This window comes from Cimex lectularius, unplaced genomic scaffold (assembly GCF_000648675.2).
Source record: "Cimex lectularius strain Harlan isolate CLEC.00 unplaced genomic scaffold, Clec_2.1 scaffold24, whole genome shotgun sequence".
Taxonomy (NCBI): Eukaryota; Metazoa; Arthropoda; class Insecta; order Hemiptera; family Cimicidae; genus Cimex; species Cimex lectularius.
The window spans coordinates 450,995-473,754 of record NW_019392666.1 but is presented as its reverse complement, the minus strand read 5'-3'; the positions used below and the strand labels follow the sequence as shown (position 1 = coordinate 473,754).

At 35.9% G+C, this 22,760-nt stretch overlaps 1 protein-coding gene and 1 non-coding gene across 9 annotated transcripts in view; one reads left to right on the top strand and one right to left on the bottom strand.

Annotated features, from left to right (window-relative positions):
* LOC106660917 overlaps positions 1-22,760 on the top strand; it is a 115,486-nt gene that overhangs the window by 6,243 nt on the left and 86,483 nt on the right. The gene's annotated exons all lie outside the window — the stretch shown is intronic.
* On the bottom strand, positions 12,278-12,350 carry Trnae-uuc. Its single transcript has one exon. It is a non-coding gene; the product is annotated as a tRNA-Glu (tRNA).

Below are 22,760 nucleotides of genomic sequence, written 5' to 3'. Positions count from 1 at the left end.
TAAATAGAATTTTGAATCTTTATTTTATTTTTAATTAATTTCTTTTTTTTTGACAGGGGCAACCGACAGATTGGTCATTTCAGCCTCGAAGCATACTGATACACATTCGATACACCAATAAAACATTCATACTTATATACATTGATCGCACTCATACTGTTTGGTAGATGGAGTACTCGATATTCCTCCATCTACCTGTTCAATACAATAAACTAGTCTAATTTTGGGTCGATGGGTACTTCAAAAGTTTTCCGCCGTAGACCCAAGTCAGGCACGTAACATGAGGGGCGATGGAGATGCTACTTCGCCATCAGCCCCTCCATTCACACTAATAAATACATTCACACCAACATACATTGGTCGGGCTCATACTGTTTCTCGATATTCCTTCATCTACCTGTTCACTTCAATAAACTAATCTAATTTGGGGTCGATGGCGTATTTTTATAAAATTTCCGCCATCAGGCCACGTCATACACACAACCTGAGAGGCGATGTTTCACCCATTCACACTAATAAATAAATTTATTCATACAATATTTCATATTTCACACTACAACACAAAACGCATAACTTCTACATACAATAAAAAATTCCCAATTTTAGTATATGTACCGCCGAAGCGAGTACTAGTTGAAGCTTTATTATTAATAAATTTGGTATTTACGCATTTTCTACTAACTTTTGATTAATAATTTTTTTGGTATTTTAAAACGTTGGTGACGTGTCTGAAAAAATGGTAGTCGGTAATCAAAGGTCTGGAGAATAGGGAGGGTGAGGCAGAAGCTCATAACCAAGATCCAACAGTTTTCGTGTTGTAACATTTCCGATTGACCAAAGATGGCTTCAATAATGCAAATTTCTGATAAATTGCTTTAATTTGAGAACAATACATTTCTGCGTTGATTGTTTACCCAGGATACAAAAAGCTATATTAAATCAGCTCAAAGCCCACCAAAGAACTTTTTTTGACAAGTTGGGGGCTTTGGAAAATGCGGTGCTGCTTCTCTTTTGTCGAGCCGCTGTCTAGAAGTCTGCTGTTATCGTAGAGAACCTTTTAATCACAAGTAATAATTCTAACCAGAAAAGGATCTGTTTCGGCAAACAAGTGTTGCGCAAACTTCATAACCATGAATTTTTGGAGGTCATTGAATGCATGAGAAACCCGACTTAAGAGCTTGTTCATTTTTCCTAAAGGTCGATTGAACTGAAAGAGAAACTGAAGATTCTCTGCAAGTTCTCGAACAGTAGTTGTGGAATTTTTTTCGACCAAAACTCGCAGAACATCATCATCTAAGGAAATTAATCCTTCCACCCCTTCTTGTCTTCAAGGATAATATCTCAAATTTTTTTCCGAATTTAAATTACGCAAAAATCACGCGTCGACGTCTTATTAAAGACTGAATAATAACCAAGTAACGAAATGCTGCTGAAGTGAACTGACATTGTGTTTGGAAAATGATTAAAAAGTGATAAAATTCGTACAAAAGAATAATTCATCAAACGTCAACTGTTTATTATATAGTGAGGTAATTGAAAGAAAATATGGAAACCTGCATTATTTTTCGGACAACTCGATAATTTCAAAAACTCGGAAAAAGTTGATACTGAACGATAAAGAAGTCGTGTCATTAGAGTAAATTAAGTCAATAATTTTTTTCGAGTTTGTAATTGGCTTTTAAATTGATCCCTCGTTTAATTGTAAAAGGTTATTGTTCACGGGTTGACGACGCATCATCTAGAATATATGAATTATTGTATTACTATTGTTCCTAGGACTCTAACGTTTGTCCATTATTGCAAATCGCGTGAAAAATATAAAAATAGATACAAGTAATACAGACGGACAAAAAGGAACAATAGCATCAACAATCGGATACCTGTAGATTTAATTTCAAGTTATGAGATCATCATCACCAACGGGTCGTATTAGCCGCACATTCCAGACAAACCAACATTTGGCCCCAGAAACGTGCTCCACGTATCAACGAAGGAATTTTTTCATCAGATTTCCAGATTGTACAGAAGAGCCGCACGAATCTGTGTCAGTGCGTTATCAGAGTCGATTAAAGGGGTTGGCCTATGTATTTTTATACTTTACCACACCAATGGGTTAGTTATAAATATAACTCGGCATTAGAATAAATTTGTTCTAAAACCCAAACAGTGTAGAAACGCGCTTTATTCCCGTGAGATTACAAGATGGACGTGTATCTTCGAATTCCATTTTAATCTCCTTTATCGTCTTTTACTTTTTGTTTTAACGCGTTTCGAGACATCTGTTGATACCCGGGTCGGAATTCGAGATTCGGGACGTTCCGAAAACTGGCAGAAAGCCGGAGGAAGAGGAGAGTGCGAGGAAGAAACCAGTTGGGTCACTACTCAAATATTCAGGGGGGGAAAGCATTTGCATAATAGTCGGTTCCTCGGCCGAACCACGTGTTATTGGTACCTCGCCGGATGACCCATTGTCCCATTCTCGCAGTAAATCCGATTCTGTGATGTTTGTCCTGCCTCTCCTGTAAATCGGTGTCCGGACGTCACTTCCTCGGCCCACGCATACGTGTCATAATGTGTGTTTATTCTGATAAAAATGAAACGTAGGTACAACAAACGACAAATTTCTACGTCACACTTGTCATATTACACGATGAAACTACATACATAGAAGAAATTGTTATGGTTTATATGTTTATTTAAATGCTTGCTTTGGCCAAAAATACAAAGAAAAATCGCCTGTACAGTGCAAATCGAAAGATTACTGTGATATTAATTTTGAAAACATCAATGGTAGGCTACCGGCAACCGATCAATGATTTCAACATAGATGTTACTGTGTCAACCATCGATGATGGGCTGTCCATGCTTTATGAACTTAACCTTTTTTTTCGTCCAAAATAACGACGGGCGAAGAAAAACAGAGAGGTATTACGAGTACAATTCACAAACACAAAATACTTTAACGATAGAAGTTTTTTATTCAAAAGAAACGTTTAAAAAATCGAGAGATCTTTATTTATATAATTTTAAATGGAACCAGCGGCAAAACAAAATTCCTGATAGGTGTAATTAATATAATAAACCACGGTTTTTATTAATAAAATTCCTAATAAAGGTGGTGAATTTTGAAATGGTGAATTTTTAAAAATTAACTTATGTTTCTAAAGTGGCCCATAAAAATAAATGATGCGTATGAAAATAATTTAAGTGGTTTGAGTAATGAGTACTAAAAAGAACATCGATGTGAAGGTTCGATAATTGTACCAACATCGATGGAGGCGTTCCGTTTAATCATTCGATGGGTTTTTATCGATTCTAATTGCTTATCTATGGTGTAATGTTAAGCGATTTATGACTGAGGACTTTGTTCCTAACGTGCAGGGCAGTTTTGTCATCTTTATTTCGGCTCGCTTCAAAGATTAAATAATATACAGTAGTTTTTTAATTAATTTTAAGGTTATTTTTTGCGTATATGTACAGTACATTTTCATTAGTCGTATCTATCGTCCAAATTTGAATATAAACAACGGGCAATTTCATAGAAAACATACAATCTAAGGAAAATTTGGAGAGCTTCTAAGGACTTTGAAAGGTTGTCACTCCCCGATGTGCTAACTCTTGGATCTATATTTCAGGGAAGTTCACCACTCGTAACTAGGTCGCGAGTATCCCCCTTAAACCAGTTGCCCAGGAGATTGTCGCTTCCCCAAGTTCCAACGGGGGCTTTCGACAGCTTATTTCAGCCCCAAACATGCAAATTATAATCTAGTCTAATACAATTTCCTTAATGCAGTATACATTCATATGTATATATAAATTCATACATTGCGCTCAACTTGATTAGTCAGTGAGAACTCGATTTTCCTCCAACACCTTTTTTTATTTCTATATCAATCATTTATTTTTACTTTTTATTACTATTTTATTTTTATATCAATAATCGACTCTAAATTAGTCGATGGGGTGATTTTGTAATTACTCCACCGTCGACCCCGGTCACACACATGCTGGAGGGGCGAGGTGACGCTATACTTTACTATCACCACTCACACTAATAAATACACTCACTCCACATACTGAACACCGAGAACCCTTCTTAACTCAAGATAGTTAGGGTTTTTTGTAAAATTTACAGTATGTGGAGTGAATGTATTTATTAGTGTGAGTAGTGATAGTAATGCGGTGATGTGGTTACAATAATTAAAAATCAAAACTTTTTCCACGTACAAAATTATTCTTCCTACAATAATATATANATAATTGTAGTAAGAATAATTTTGTACTTGGAAAAAGTTCTGATGATGACCTTGAAGACCGGGTCGGAAGCTTGGCAAAGTTGGAATTTGGTTTTTTATTCTACCCCTTGGTCATAATACTGATCATACATGAAATATCAATCAGAAAAATATTTGTTATATTTCTATATATTTTGCTTAAATTGGCCAATTATAAGATATTCGGACTTGGAAGTGTTGTCACCCCGGGTATGGTTGACCCTCGGGTCTATACTTCAGGGAATTCACCTACCCCATTATGTGGCCGGGCCGCTAGTATCTCCCTTAAGCCGGATGCCCAGGATATCGTCTCTTTCTTACTAACTGGGTTAAGATCCGACGAGGGCTTTCGACAGCTCATTTCAGCCCCAAACAAGCAAATTATAATCTAGCCTAATACAACTTCCACAATGCAGTCACACAAATAAATACGTTCATACAAATATTTAAATTCATCTTTATTAGTCAGTGGAGAAATCGATTTTCTTCCAACGACCTACACAATAGCAATAATCGAATCTAAATTAGGGTCGATTTAGGGTTGATGGGGTGATTTTGTAATTATTCCGCCGTCGACCCTGGACACACCTGCTGGAGGGGCGATGGTGTCGGTATATTTTACGATCATCCCCTCACCACTCACACTAATAAATACACTCACTCCAAAAAAACACATAAAACAAATCTATATACAATTTAAAAGAGCCCTTCTTAATTCCGGACAGTTAGGGTTTTTTTTGTAAAATTTTCCCCTAAAATTTGCACTAATATAAATATTTATTTATTTTTTTGTTGTAAGAATAATTTTGTACTTGGAAAGAGTTGTTGTTTTTTTAAATTATTGTAACCACAAAAATGTTAGATTGCAAATATGTATTATTTTATATACCATACGAATAAATCAATAAATTCCGGTAGCAGGCCTACACATTCTCTATAAGGAGCCAGGCTTCTATTATGTGGGACCCATCAAGCTATAAGATATACCGTTCTTAATTGATGATGTTGTTTTGTAGCTGGAGTAACATGCAAAATATAATCTAGCATAAAACTAATTAACGTCTATACATATACAGTCGCACAAATAAATACATTCATACCTACGTACATTGCACCCATTTTGATTAGTCGTTGGAGTAGTCAATATTCCGTCTAAGAGTTTATACATAAAATATTTAAAATTCTAACGATCATCTTATAATTATTAGTTCAGAAAACAAGTTTTAAAAATATTTATCTTCCCTAAAAATCGTTTATAAGTTTGAAATTGTAATTGAAAATAATAAAAACGGACTGAACTTTAAAAACAAAGGGAAAACAGCAATCCAAATTTGATAAATCGTATTGTTTCACACAATGACAGCTTGTAAATTTCACGTACAAATAATTTATTATACGAATAAAGCTTTACACAAATTTTAAAAAAATCAACTTTAATATAAAATAGTTAATATTCATCAAATACAAACGCACCATTGAAGATGGCGAAATGTGACTGAGAACAAGAGATGATAGCGAAAACCACGATGATCTTAAATGATCAAACTAAAAAAAAATTCACCTCCTAGACCATAACGAAATATCCCACAATTTAAAATGTTACAGTTAGCAAGTCGTTTGCATTAAAAAAGTAATTTTTGATCTCCAAATTATTAATAATATATCTATGTTGAAAAAACAACTTTGATCCGTTTAACAAATTTGTAAAAAACCCTAAATTAACAACCTTTTAAATGTAATGAAGTAAAAATTAGTTTAAAGGTAGTTTGAATTTACTCAGAACGAGATCAAATATGACCTGTTTATTCTATAAAAAATATAATTTAACTGTTTTCGTTCCAACTCAGTTCATCTATATTATTAAAAATTAAAGAGTCTTACTTGTTCGTAAGTGATGAACATGTAGCTTAATCGTGCCCTACCATACTAGTCAGCCTAGTTTCGCTGTTTTCTCCTGCCTTACTTGCCAAACTACCTAATTAAAGATACGTGAGTGACCAAGTCCTTCTGCAATCATCTTTAACGCGGATTTATCCAATCGTCGGAATTAAAATTAGATTAGTTAACAGCTTAGATGGTTACCCGCTTCGATGAAAAATATCCTGCGATTAGACAATGATAAAACAGAAAGTAACACATTCTCTATTTTATGTCATTTTCCCAGGCGAAGGTGTAAGGCGAGTTACATTTGGTACAACTTGTATTTTATTTAATGTTACATTTTTCGGGAAGTAACCTCCTCTTATAGGAAAAAATTCACAAATTTAATACAAAGTAAGACCTTTTGACTTTCCTAAGAAGAAAGAGATGGAAAATGTTTATTCAATAGTTAAGGAGATGATCCGACGCTCATCACTGTATGGTAAAGGTCCAAGGTTCGAAACCAGCGGCTTTGCATTCGAATACATTGATCCAACTTTATATTTTTTTTTTTTCAAAAACACCAATACCCCGAGGGTTGACATTGACCTCTGCTGTTGCGAACCCTCGTTACAAAAATAGTTATATTATTAAAAAAGGTTAAACCCGAGATAGTTGAAATTTCGACTCCAGCAACAAAAAAACATCAGTTAAGAAAGGTATATCTTATAGCTTGATGGGTCCCACATAATAGAAGCCTGGCTCCTTACAGAGAATGTGTAGGCCTGCTACCGGAATTAAAATTAATTAATTTATTTGTATTATATATAAAATAATACATATTTACAAACTAACATTTTTGTGGTTACAATAATTAAAAAACAATACTTTTTCTACGTATACAATTATTCTTACAAAAAAAAAAAAATTATATTAGTACAAATTTTAGGGGAACATTTTACAAAAAACCCTACTGTCCGGAATTAAGAAGGGCTCTCGGTGTACAGACGCTTTTTTTTTTTTAATTGTATATAGATTTGTTTTATGTGTTTTGTTTGAGTGAGTGTATTTATTAGTGTGAGTGGTGAGGGTTGATCGTAAAATATAGCGTCATCATCGCCCTTCCAGCAGGTGTGTCCAGGGTCGACGGCGGAATAATTATAAAATCACCCCATCGACCCTAATTTAGATTCGATTATTGCTAATGCGTAGGTCGTTGGAGGAAAATCGATTTCTCCACTGACTAATCAAGATGAGCGCAATGAATTTAAATATTTGTATGAATGTATTTATTTGTGTGACTGCATTGTGGAAGTTGTATTAGGCTAGATTGTAATTTGCTTGTTTGGGGCTGAAATGAGCTGTCGAAAGCCCTCGTCGGAGCTTAACCCAGTTAGTAAGGAAGAGACGATATCCTGGGCATCCGGCTTAAGGGAGATACTAGCGGCCCGGCCACATAATGGGGTAGGTGAATTCCCTGAAGTATAGACCCTAGGGTGATCCATACCCGGGGTGACAACACTTCCAGGAATATCTTATAATTGGCCAATTTAAGTAAAATATATAGAAATATAACAAATATTTTTCTGATTACCAAGGGGTAGAATAAAAAACAAAATTCCAACTTTACCACGCTTTCGACCCGGTCTTCAAGGTCATCATCAGGGCCTGTATTTTCCAACAAATTAACAACAATAAATTAACAGTTATATTATAAAAACAAACAATTACCAATTTTTGGCACAGGTAAATACTTACCATATATATATTTTTTAAATAAAATTTGTAGTAAAAAGACACTACAAAAACAGGAATGGTAAATCTTAATAATTATACATACACAATTGAAAAGTCTAACCGAACAATTACTATCAGCTATAAGATTGGGAAGGGCTCGAGATAACATAATCACACCTGTGACGTCCTCTCCCTTACAAATTGTAAAAAACCCGAATAATCTGGACTTTTGAAAATCATTCTCCACACAAGAGTTCTTTTCCACATTAATGATCAAAGTCTCCTTTACTTTTCTTCGTTCCTCTGAGGATTCTTTATGCAACACGTCAATGTTATCAAAATCAAAATTGCGCCCGGTGTTGTGGTAGTGTTGTGACAATCGGGTTAACAATTTTGATGGATCTTTACAGTCATGTTTATTTCCATACATTCTACTTTTTAGCCTTTGCATGGTCTGGCCTATGTATTTGGCAGGGCATCCCATACAGGATACTCTACAAATAACTTCTTTCAATTAATTAATCTTTATGTAAGGTAATGGTTGCAATGAAAAAGTTAGTGTCACGAGCGGGATTCGAACACACGACCTTCGGCTCAATACGCCGCTGCTCTTACCACTTGAGCTATCGTGACTTCGATACTCTCGGACACCATTCTCCATCTCAACCAACAACCGTTCGAATTTTCCCTTTTTTCGTCATCTTCAAATGTCGTGAAATCTGTCTTATGCTCGGCGACAAATGAAATGGCCACGGAGAGATCTTAATGAAGATATACTTCATTTTACTTATTAAATCCATTATATCTCGTGGTCCGATTGACCAAATAACTTCCTTCAATTAATTAATATTTATGTAAGTTATCGTTTGAAATGAAAAAGTTAGTGTCAGAATAGTGTTAGAGCAGTGGCGTATTGAGCGGAAGGTCATGGGTTCGAATCCCGCTCGTGACACTAACTTTTTTCATTTCCACCAATACCTTACGTAAAGATTAATTAATTGAAAGAAGTTATTCGGTCAATCGGACCACGAAATATAATTGATCTATAAATAACGTTTGAAGTGTTACACAAATGATATTTATCTTTTAACGCTGTGAAGAATTTATCTAGCTTATTCGAATATTACAATTAATTAAGGTTTTTTGTTGAGATAAAAAAGTCAGTGGCACGAGCGGGATTCGAACCCACGATCTTCGGCTTGATACGCCGCTGCTCTACTACTTGAGCTATCGTGACCTCGACCACTCGGACATCAACTTCCCATCTCAACCGACCTTTTGAACTTTCCCTCCTATTTGCCATTGTTCAAATGTCGTGTAATCGGATTGGATTCTCGACGACAAATGAAATGGCCACGGAGAGCTTTAGTGAAGTATAATTCATTATAAATCATTAAATTCACTAATTTCATGGTCCGCTTGACCAATTAATTGTAATATATTAATTGGTCAAGAGGACCACGAAATTAGTGAACTTATTCGAATACTTAAAACAAATATTTGTATCAGGTACATTGTTTTTTATGAGTGTCCTCACTTTATTGCTAATATCAGGTACAAATGTTAAGACACCCCTTGCCCATAATACTGAACATACATCAAATTAAACTTCAAGTGGTCTTCAATGATATTTGTAAAACGGAAACACGCATAACGAAACTCAGTGTAGCATATAGATTGAAACCTTCCGATGGCTTAAGTTAAAATCGATTTTACAATATGCAAATGGCAATTGGTCATAGTGTGGTTCTATGGTTCGAGTTCTATTCAGATACATTTTTTATTTCTGCACTGATGTCTGACAATAATATTAAACAACTAAAGTTTTGAAAATGGTCCCATTATTTTGTCAAATGTCTCTTTGTGCAGTTTACACAATTTTGCCATGTGGCTTTCATTCTGACATTGTTTACAATGAATAGGTCCGATAGAGTCGTCAGATCAGCCTCGAAAGTAAACGACCGAGGTAAATAGGTGTGAAGTGGAAAATATGTATAGATTCTTTCGTTTTCGAATCGGTTAGATTCAATAAGAGTGACATCTAAAACTTCGTCTCAATTACGTCTAACAGTACAGGCGACATTGGCTGACGAGGCGGTGAATTTGCCGTAACGCCGAATCGTCGGAAAACACCGGCAAACGATTTGTGTCGAATCGAAAAAATCTCGAAAATACCCTCCTATTTTGTAGTCCCTAGGATTAGGGACGATGTCGGCATCTTTGAATATAAAAGGGTTTATAATAATCTTATAAATTGCCTTGTCGCGAGGGGGACTTCTTTTCCGTCAAGTAGAAATCCTATTCGTTACAAATATGCTTATTAATAAATTACCTGAGGTTTTAAGTCGTTTTAAATCCTTTCGATGGTCATCTTAAGCAAAACACGTCTTCATTTCTAGGATCTGAGCCATTTCAAGAGTTGAAGTCCGACAGCAGATAATAAATAAAAACACGACATTATTTGTGAAACGGCCATGTTTATGTGGTAACACTTTGAACGGGTACTTTTGTGGTTGAAGTGATGTTTGAATTAATCGACCTTTTCATTCGCGACAGTCCGTTTATTAAATTGTCGATGGGTCATTCGTCGTAAAATCAATCCCGTTGCACGCAGTCACGATAAATAATTCACTCCGAAGTTTTGAACGTTGAAATCCGAGTTCCAGTTTCAATACTCGGGGCCTGGTTTTGTCCGGACAGTCAGATGGTGCGAGTAATGCCCTCTATGAGGCCTTGTCCCCGCATCCTTTTACCGTTACAGTTTACACAGGATAATTCTGGTACACGGGTGTGTCTTCATCCGAGCAAGCAGGCACGGCGTGGGCAATTATTTACCATAATCAGAGTCGACCCACTCCGGCGCAGGTCAAATTCTCCAGAGACCATTGTTGCCCTCTCCTCAACTTTATTCTACATGGTTGGTTTACCCCTGGCTCGAAATACGTGGAAGCATCCCGATACCCATTGTAGTACCGGGCGAACCGAGCATATTAACTACGCCCTCGACCTGATCGGATCCGACTCACAAAAAGCTTTTCTCCTAGCACCATTATTCAGTAGCCTTGCGACCCAGATGCGACTATTAGCGACCCGGATTTTTACGACGGCACGGCCACGCTTCGGACGTTAAAACCGTTTAAAACTCGAACGAATATAAAAATTATGTCGACACTTCTGCACGCGTCGATGGTTCCGATTAAGGAACTGCAGGCGTTAAAACCGTGCCCTGAAGCAAGTACTTGCAGATAGCGAAAAGTGAACCGTGAAAACGATTCGCTTCAAATCTAATGTGAATTTTATTCCCCATTTCAGATAAACGTTTACTTATTTTACAATCAACTACAGGAAAAAATTGTGTCAAAGTAAAACGGAAGGCCATAAATAACAATATCAGAGATTAGTACAACAAACGTTATAACTTACTAAATTCATTATATTTCGTGGTCCGATTGACCAAATAACTTCATTCAATTAATTAATCTTTACGTAAGGTATAGGTTGAAATGAAAAAGCTAGTGTCACGAGCGGGATTCGAACCCATTTGACATTTGAAAAATGGCAAAAAGGATGGGGAGTTAGTATCTGAATGAATTGAAGTCACGATAGCTCAAGTGGTAGAGCAGCGGCGTATTCAGCCGAAGTTCGTGGGTTCGAATCCCGCTCGTGACACTAGCTTTTTCATTTCAACCAATACCTTACATAAAAGTTATAATTTATATTAAACCACAACAATCAGCAGTGCATACGGAAAAATTGGGCCAAACACGTTAATTATTTGGTGTTCAAAAATAAGGGCTAAACTAAAACACCTGGACTCATGGACCACCACGTACACCAAATTCTCATACATACCTCATTGATTTAACGTGTATTTCCGTGGTCTAAGAATTTCACCGCACCTTCACGCATTAAAATCATTAAAAAATGTATAGTAGGTTCCTCCATCTGATCCAGGCAGTAATGTAGTGTGTTCGTAATTAGATCATTTTCTCGAAATAAAATCTGTGTCTGAGGTGGACAAACCGATCAAACGATTTAAAACAAAAATTTCAAGATGCTCTACTTCTCTAGTTGAAAGACTCTTGGGAAATGGAGAGGAAAGGCCCCAACCTGCCAATGTCGTTTATTTATTGTATTATTCTGTTTTTATTGCAATAATAAATTATTCTTTGTTGCAAAAATATACACAAGTCAAAGACTTAATGCGTATGGAGGACATACTACCTTTAACCACGTAACACGTGAAATATTTATGTGTATCACGTTGATTTTTATTGATAAAACAATTTTGTTTCTCGCCTGTTCCGTTGTTAAATATACTACTACATCCACTAGTTTTCGTGATCCGCTTGCCCAATTAATATCTTTCAATTAATTAAGGTTTTTAGTTGAGATAAAAAAGTCAATGTCACGAGCGGGATTCGAACCCACGACCTTCGGCTAGAAACGCCGCTACTCTACCACTTGAGCAATCGTGACTTCGATCCTCTCGGACACAACTTCCCATCTCAACCCCACCCTTGAATTTTACCTCCTTTTTGCCTATACATAACATATACAGGGTGAATTGCTACTCGTGCTACAAACTTCTCCAGTAGATTCTTCACCCTAAAATGAACAAAAAAGTTCATATTGTCCATGGTCCGATTNTGGTTGAGAATCGGACCATGGACAATATGAACTTTTTTGTTCATTTTAGGGTGAAGAATCTACTGGAGAAGTTTGTAGCACGAGTAGCAATTCACCCTGTATACTATTATGTTTCGTTTTTTATGTGCTGTTCTTTTATTTTTTCTCTGCCTATTTTCTTGTAACATTATGGTTCCAAACGTGATTTTTCCCGTAGAATTTGCTGATGCTATTACAACTTTTAGAAGTTGGCCGGTTAAGCGAAAAATGGTTGTCAATTTAAAAAAATATATAATGCCCTATTTTTCAAACATTGAAATGTTAAACTCCAAATTTTATCTATTCTTTCTAGAAATATTAAAATTTTCCTCCACAACTTGATAATTTGAATTGATCGTGTAACTGATTGTTGTTGTTTAAAGGTAGGTTCAAAAATCAACGCAAATTAAATTTTAAAATTATATTCTGATAAATTTTATATTTTATTTTTTCCTTTTTTAGCCAGTTTAAATTGTACTTATTTATTTCCAACCTGAAGTCTATAGAATGCGAAAAAGATTCTTTTTTGGTTGATTTTCTTGAGAAATATCAAACACTCTGGGGGAGTGAATGTGTCCAAACTTCAATATTTGTAAAGGGGTTGTTTTTATCTCAATTTATATAAATGAATGTAATTGTGTGTATGTAATGTACGTAAAAATAGGGGTCTGTTTTACCCCGTCCCGAGAAATTATATATATACTTTCTGCCTGTTTTATATATATTCTGTAGTTGTCAACCTGAGGTACGAATGAGGATTTAGGAAATTTTAGAATATTGACTTAGTTTTCATACAAAAGTAGAGAGTCAGTAACATGTCGCGATGGTCAAATGTCTGCAGGTTGAAAAATACGCGTGAGCGACCAGGAAAAGAAATACGAATTCATCATTCATTCATCATTCCTAGAAATACGAATTCTCATGATGAACTCAGATTTTTGTCGATCCCCTAAACCTCCCCATTATTGTTAGTTTAATCTATTTATGTTAAGTGGTTATATTTGACCTTATTAATTAATTCAATCAATTATTCTTTTTATGTAAGGTAGTGAAGTGTAGGTGTGAATGAAGTGTAGGTTGAGCTGAAAAAAGTGGTATAATTTGAAAGGTTTTAGGTTGAGATGGGGGTTGGTGTCCGATAGCTCAATTAGAGAATCGGCATATTGAGCCGAAGGTCGTAGGTTCGAATCCCGCTCGTGGTACTTCATCTCAACCAAGACCACATAAAAAGAATAATTAATTTAAAATTATTATTAGTATTATTATTGTTGCTATTGTTGAGGCACCTTTTTTATAGCAAGGAGTGAGTGTCACAATCGATCACATTGTATTTATGAACGGACTGTTTCATTAGGTAAATGTTTAGTTTACTTGCGATAGGCCCCAGATAGTTTGTATTTTTATATATTAATTGAATTATTTTGGGTTTGTGGCTCTTTTCTTTTTATACTACAATTCTCATGTATGACAGGACTCCAGGTAACGAAAAATCCTCCTACAAAAATTTTCATACAATTTATTAATAAAGACACGATGGATTAATTATGTACTTTTTATTGATTGATTGTTATAAGTTTGTCGTAAACAAGCCATCTTAATACATATTTCCAGTTCTGTTTTTATGTGAAAGCTTGGTGAATGTTATGTACATCTCTACTAAAGTTTCATCTGGTCTTTTCATAACAATGTGGCATCAAAAAGTGTCTTTGGTTTTGACAGGATCCAAGGTCATTTTAATAAGTACTAATAATAATACTTGATTAAATAACACAATTAAATTATTCGAAAGCGATACACTTGTCTTGGTTAAATAATCCACCAGACACAATTTGTACATTGGGAAAGTTGAACGCTCTGAGATGATGACCATAATTTAGAAGGACGTGCACTTTCTAGGTCGATACGTGTTAAAATCAAACATCTACGGAGTATCTAGCTATTTCAGATGCATTTCTTCGTCGACTAAAATGTGTGGAAAATGCGGTAGACCAAAAACAAATAAGTAAAAACAAGACGGGAGGGTCATTACTACCACATTCATTTGAAGTATGTTGCTTTGTGGTTTTCCAACGAACGCAAAACTTCCATTGGTTCACTTTATTGTATTGTAACATTACAAATACAGTACGCTTGATTTATAGTTTCAACGACTATTGACAGATTATTCTTAAAGTTTATCATAATGTACATAGGGAGATTTAGCATAACGTTAGAGTGAACTATACCGGTAAATTGATTGATGTGCGCACGCGCAGGTTTAACGGAACACTGAATGAAATAGCGTCCTACGTAATGTCTCTTTGTTAATAAAAATAGTTATTTCTTTGAAGATATTGTCCAATAAAAAAAAAACCGTATATGTAGAAATATAATAGATAGGTTTTTTAAATAATTGTTTATGTTATAATTACAAGTTTTCATGAATCCTGACTCATTCGAATGTGTGCTGCTCCAATATTAAAATATTTAGCGGTTTTATTTACAAACAAGCAGGAATAAGACACCTAGAAATACACCGACCTTCAAAAAATCAGCAATTGTGTAAACCCTTCAGTCGAATAGCCAAAATGTAATTTAAAAGCTAAAATTTAAGAAGCAGTCGTGCAATATGGACATTATAAGTATATGTATGGTTAGCTAACTGCACTGTAATATTTTAGTTTTTCCTAAAATAGCTAAGTTAAGCTAAAAGCTGTTTTCTATGAGTTTTTGACTCTTTTCGACCTTAATTCATTTTAAATTGAACTTACCCGAATCGCCCGGTAATTAATCTTTACTTTGTACATTAAAGCTTCTGCAACTATCAGGTCCTCAGCAGTTGCCAAACTAATGTCAGCAATACGACAAAGTCAGTAACATCAACTTTGTTTACAAGCTTGCAAGATCTATAATCTGAACTGCTACAAACTCCCCAGGAAACTTGGCATTAGCGGCATAATTCGTTATGCAAAAAAGTCTTTAAAAGACGTCAAAGTTGAAAAACGTTAAATATAACGACCTTGAAATAGCGGCGACGTTATTCATAATTTCACTAATTTCGTGGTCCGCTTGACCAATTAATATAATATAATTAATTAAGGTTTTTAGTTGAAATAAAAAAGTCAATGGCACGAGCGGGATTCGAACCCACTATCTTGAAAAATGGCAAAAAGGAGGGAAAATTCAAAAGGTGCGGTTGAGATGTGTTGGTGTCCGAGTGGATCGAGGTCACGATAGCTCAAGTGGTAGAGCAGCGGCGTATCTAGCCGAAGATCGTGGGTTCGAATCCCGCTCGTGCCATTGACTTTTTTATCTTAACTAAAAACCTTAATTAATTATAAGTTATTCATAATCTCTCAAATAGAATAATTCTAGGAAAAACTAACACCAAACAAAACATTTAACTTACACCATCAGTACAACCACATCCTATACCTGCCCTTAGAATTATGCACTTTTCAATTAGATTAAAGTGACTTAGGACTTTTCCTGGACAAACGATTGACATGGGATCACCATACACGACTTAAGCGCACAGACTGTAACATACGATTTTTCATGATTAAACTACTCGACAGACGATCAAAACTCTCACTCACAAACAAAAGAAAACTAAGCGGACTGCTAAGCGTTCCAACCTCAATCGAATCCCTTCAATCCAAAATTCTCAGTTCAATAGTCAACGCCCCTTTCTATGTGTCCAATCACACCGTCCATACCGACCTAAAGTCCCTCTTCTTACCGACGTAGCCCAATCCCGCTATAAAACGTTCCATTCCAGACTACCCCTCTCGAACCCTTTCGTCAAAAACCTGTCATCCACCACATTACCTAATAATCCCAACAGAAGACTGAAGCGTCGGTGGCCCCGCGACAACCTTAACATTTGACATCGGTCTCCTAGTACGGAGTACATCTCGCTCATCGTATTGATGTACTAGCTTTCATGCTACTGTCATTATGTTTATATGTAAATATTTTATGTTTTACTTGTTGCGTCGAAGAATGCAGTTGTAAAAAAAAGGTTAAAAAAAAGATTTATGCGGCTCAACCATAGGGTTTGTTTTACACAATTTTCGCTTTATTGAAGGTTGCTATATTTCTAGCTGCCGTCCTGCTTGGATGTAAATAAAACAGCTAAATATTTTTATATTGAAACACAAAATATACATACGTTCTTAGAAGTCTGAAACCTTGTATGCATAGAATAATGTTTACTATGAAATAAACAGTTTTAATATATTTATGTTATATATAATTTTTTTTTAAATTGTCCAATATTTAAATTCATTAATTTCGTGGTCCGCTTGACCAATTAATACATTACAATTAATTAAGATTTTTTAGTTGAGATGAAAAAAAAGTTAATGGCACGAGAGGGATTCGAACCCACGACCTTCGACTAGATACGCCGCTGGTCTACCACCAGAGCTATCGTGACCCGATAACATTACAATTAATTAAGGTTTTTTAGTTGAGATGAAAAATGGCAAAAGGAGGGAAAACTCATAAGGTGGGGTTGAGATGGGGAGTTGATGTCCGAGTGGATCGAGGTCACGATAGCTCAGGTGGTAGAGCAGCGGCGTATCTAGCCGAAGGTCGTGGGTTCGAATCCCTCTCGTGCCATTAACTTTTTTTCATCTCAACTAAAAACCTTAATTAATTGTAATTGTCCAATATATTCGATAAAAAACTACTTTCTTGTCTTTACCGTTACTCTTTAACAAGGACGTTATTTAAGATAGCTTTGCATTAAATTTACTCACCTTCACTTTGCCGTTTACGCTAACGTACAAAATCTCCCTAATAGTAACATTTTTTCGCTAGTTTTCGTGCCTCTCGTTAGTATTGTCTTTGAAATTATACTTTAGCCTCACTCGAAAGCTGTATAAAATTTCATATTAGTACCTTATGTACTATTTGTCAGCACTTCGTTTTACTACAGTGACATTGCCTGTCAAGTAATCTTTAGTTACTATGTATATACATTCACCTTTTTGTGTAAGACCGATTTTTACTAATAATTAAATCTGATCATGACTAATATAAGTTTTCAATTGTTTCAGGTAAATTCCAGGATTGACGATTTCATTTTTGGAAGCTCCAAGGTAAAAACGAAGAGTGGACGAGCTCTCGAGTTCGGCTTGGAAATTCTTTAAAATTAAAATAAGGAAGGGGGACTCGTAATGAAGTACCATACCCTTAGGGTGATTAAAATCTTACAAATTATCGTACATCAATAGATTATATGAGTTGAATTTTCCATAAATAAAGTCAGAATTGAGTCGGGAAAGCTAGGATAATAAACGTGTTAAAATATTCCTCTCTAATTATGTTATTGGTTTTCAAGTTTTTTCTTTAATTTTTGTTTTTATCTTTCGGCTTGTTTTCAAACCGTGGCACATAGACTAATCAAACTGTCATATCATGGTGCAAGAAACATTTTGCTTAGATAAAAAGTCAGTGTCACGAGCGGGATTCGAACCCACGACCTTCGGCTAAATACGCCGCTACTCGACCACTTGAGCTATCGTGACTTCGTCCGCTCGGACACCAATTTCCCACCTCAACCTCACCGCTCGATTTTGAGATGGGAAGTTGGTGTCCGAGAGGATCGAAGTCACGATAGCTCAAGTGGTAGAGTAGCGGGCGTATTTAGCCGAAGGTCGTGGGTTCGAATCCTGCTCGTGACACTGACTTTTTTATCTCAACCAATACCTTTCATACATATAAATTAATTGAAAAACGTTAATTGGTCAATTGGACCACGAACTGTAATGGATTTTGCTTAGAGTTGGTCTTTGTCAATTTTATCTAATAACCGTTTAAATTCGATGTTTTCTCAAATCGAGAATCATTTTCTTTGGACTTGGATTTAACTTCTAAACAAAAATCAATCCTTTTTGGATCTACAAACGTTATCGTGTTCGCTTAAATCTAATTTTTAAATTGACTAAAATATATTATTTTTCACCCAACCGCCGAAAAATTACAGCAAGTTGAGCCCAGAAACCCAAAACACCGTTTTACTATCTTTTTTTCCGGTATTTAAGAATATTCAAAGCAAACATCATTAAGCTATCCTAGTTATGAGTTTAAACGGTTTCGTCATAAAGAAATGGTTTTTAACCCCATGTCGTTCTATTTCCTACGTCGAGCCACCCATGCCTGACCCATGTTCGGCTCTCGGTTACGGCTAAATAAATCGATGTTTCTGTTCCGGAGCGAAGTAAAAATTAGTTGTAATCATTCAGAACGTCGAAATTAAAATAACCGGAAGCCAGAATCTTTTATTCGTTGCACGTACGAACCGATGAAATATCGTCTCTTCGGACGCAAACGGATGGAAATCCACTGACTCACAATGCTTATTTAAGACCGGCGGCCGTTAAATTTATTAAAAGCCTTTAAATTAATTAGACACACTTAGGAAGAGCGCACACGAAATTCGTGATCCGCCGCCGCTTCGTTTTATTAAGTGAATTTACCACTACCAAAGTTGGTCGACATAATTTTTTCCAGTAGTTCCGTTCCTCGAAGGCTGTACATCGACTTTTTCCATGTACAGTAGATTCTCATTATCCGAGCTTTCACTCATTCGCGGTTAAGAACTCCTCATGAAGGATTTGAAGGACTCATTAAAGCGACCTCAGAAGAGGATGAAATAAAAGAAAATCAGTTTTGGACTATAGAAAAATTAGGAGAAATCTGTCGAAAAGATCGATCATAGGATATGATCCAATGAAGGATCATCGTAACACGATTGCTAACTCAAGCAATGGACCCTCCATTTCCAGCAGTTGAAAAGCCTGACCATCCTACTATAACAATGGTCTTTGAGAAAGCTGCAAGTGCAAACTTCGTTGATTCATCACCGTCTACTTCTAACTGTGGAATTTATCTGTTTTTATAAATTTTATCTTTTTAGGCTCAAATATTTTCTTTCTCATTTGTTTTGATGTCGAGCTTTGGTGGCTAAATGTTGATGTATGTACGTACATATTGTTTTCCTGTCTGGAATAAACTTTATGTATGTATCTGTACATTGTATTATTATTATTGAAAAATAAACTTGAATATAAGAAGTAGATAAGTTCATACATAACATTGACGATAGGCACACGCAATCCAGAAAGTGTATGATTAGTGCAGATAGAAAAACATGTTTTGTAGACTGACATTCCCGGCATTTCCCATCATCCCAGTTATGCTTGGTATTCCTCACGAGCACCGAGAATCTAATGTACACAAAACCAAAGAGGCACAAAACAACTTTAGAAAAATCAATAAAACGGCTCAAATTTCATTTAACGCTATAAAAAAAAGCTTTACACCAAAATGAGTTTGATAATTTTATGAGTTTTGACATAGTCCATTTAAAACGGTTGATTCTATTTGGATAAATGGGATGAGCATATGTAGGTAGGGCTTGAGCAATAGGGTTAGGATGGATCGAGAGTTAATGTGAACTTTTGCTATCGGGAACTGATCAGTTCGTTCACAAAAGGAATGTTGATCGTTGTGGATAGTGAGTTTAGAGATGTAGTAGCTATGACGATTTGTATGAGGACATTTAATTGGAAGGATTCGATGCGCTGGATGTTGGCTGGCTTAGAAGTACACCCACAGTTCCTCTCCGTATGTCCAAAGTGGTCGCCGTTAAATCTAAAGGTTAGTTTAGTTATTCAGTTATCGTGAGATGCGGTCGGGTGTGATGTAGGTTTCAGAAAAACATTTTCTTTATCGTGTCAACGTTTCGATCTTTTATTGAGATCATCTTCAGGGCCCCCCACCCCTTCAAAACCAAACATATATAAACATAAAACAGCAAAATCTCACTGGCACTCTCAACACGACACACAAGGATTGCACAATTACACAGAAGACAAACACTTTGAGTGAGTAGAAATACTTTGTTTGAATATTAAAACAAGTATATTTTGCATTGTATAAATTCACTTTTCCACATCCTAAATGTATTTGTTAAATGTAAACATTGTTTGTAAATCCCAGGCCCTGAAGATGATCTCAATAATAGATCGAAACGTTGGCACGATAAAGAAAATGTTTTTCTGAAACGTATATCACACCCGACCGCACCTCACGATATCTGAATAACTATCGATTAACGGTCATTAATCTCTACACATTTCTACACGAGAAGGGTTAGTTTAGTGTTGACGGTGAAGACGGATTTTGGTCCTAGAAGCCTCCGTAGTTGTTCAAAACTTTGTTAAGTTGTTGTCTCTTAAGTCTTGCGTGGGGGCAAGACTATTTTTTCAATGTAAACGTACATCGAGTACATTTTCCTTCAATCATTCTCCTCTCCCACTTTTTGCACCGGTCTTTGATAAGCTCAAGGTGTTCTTGGAATTGGGTGGTAGGTTAGTTGAAAGAGTTAAAAGACAAAATTGCGGTATCGTCCGCGTAAGAGGAGCTGATGGTGTTGGAGAGTGCAGGTAGATGAACAGTATAGTACTATGATATTAAGGATGAGACCAAAAATGCTCCCTTGTGCGACGCCGGCTTGTATCGTTCTGATTTACGAGAACTCGTTAGTCTCACTCTGAAAAAGCGGTCTGTTAGGTAGGATTTCAGCATAAGGTAAAATTAGTGTGTAGGAAACATTTATTTTTATAAAGCATGCTCGAGTCCAGACCTTATCGAAAGGCTATGCTACATCTATGAACATAATAGGTACATTTTCTTATTTTTACCTATTTTTACAATCATTGTGTATATAATTATTATTATTATCAATTGTTTTTATTTACTCAATCAATTTTTTTTTATGATCTAGCATATTATGATGATGATATATAGCGTTATGATCTAGCATATTAGCCATGGTGACAATTCTTATATGTATGTTCAAATTTGGGGGGTTATCGTGATAAAAGGGCCAGAGGCGACGGTGGGAATCGAACCCACGACTGCGGCGTGAGAGTCTCTCATGCTAACCACTCTGCTACCGCGGTCCCCAATTTTTGTGGGTTAAAGTACTTTTCATTTCGTTAACACTCATATTTCGATGTTTATGAAGCTTAGTCGGACAAATATTGTTGAATCAATTGTTTATATGCAGATTATTGCTATACAAAAATATAGCATTTAAAGTGGTTTGTTTAGGCTCAATTATCCACTCATACTCATTTCAATCAGTCAATCTGTAAGAAGATAATTAAGTAATTTTCTTCCATTCTTAATTAAAACTTGAAGATAATAGTCTATCTAATAGTCCTATCCTATTTTGTTTGGTCAGGCGTGTTTCGACTTTTCCTCACCTTCAGTAATAAGTGAGCAAGAGCTTAAGAAGAAAACTCACAAGACTAAACATACTGGCAGTCCTTTCAGATTAAAGAAAAATTCGATATATAACTATATAAAATAGCTGTAGGTTAGATTCCAAATTTTGTTGAGGAATGTTATTTAGTTAAAATTTGTCTGGCAATAAACTAGTTTTTGTTTGTTACCAGAGGAACGGTTGAAGCTCTTTGAAGTAAATATTAGTTGCCGAAATGGGACGGAGAACCTTCGGAAGACGTTAAACTCTCGTCTTTGTTGGTGCAGGAACTGATTCTAATCGGTTTTTCGGGAGAGAGGGACTAATTTCCATATCCAGACCCGGGCCCTCTCGGGTTTATAGATCCATCTACAGCCATTTCGAATGCTCACAGCCAAGACATTCTTTCTTTCTTGATGAATATCTCACTCCGAGGTCTGTAAAAATACGCCGCTTCTAATTAAAAAGCCAGTCTCCTTGGACCCTTCCGTTTTTGAGAAATCCGAATTGTCCCAGTCCGTCCTACGAGAAGACAGACGAGATTCCACATAGAACCTGTCACTGTGGGTGATCAAAACTATGTTTAACTCTGCTGTGGTCACCACGTTCAAACATATATTTATCTGTAGTAAGACTCTTTGTAAAAGACACGTAAGTGTTCGAAATTAATTGATAACCTGAAATAAAATGCCGTTTTATTTAGTGAATTTCACTCTTGCAATAAATCTGTTCTTCTCGTCGGCGGGGTTTGATGAAAAGGGCCCTTGTCCTCGGACGACTCGAGCCAGATTTTCATCAGTCCTGAGATTAATTGGACCGGTTAATAGTGGGAAAAATTCGCGAGAGACAGTTGAGTTCAAATTTTAGGTTGGGTTAACTGGCAGATTATTAAAGACCGGGTATCTCGTAATTAGGCCCGGGACTTCGGCCTTCGTTCGGCTTCGACTTTTTCGTTTTAT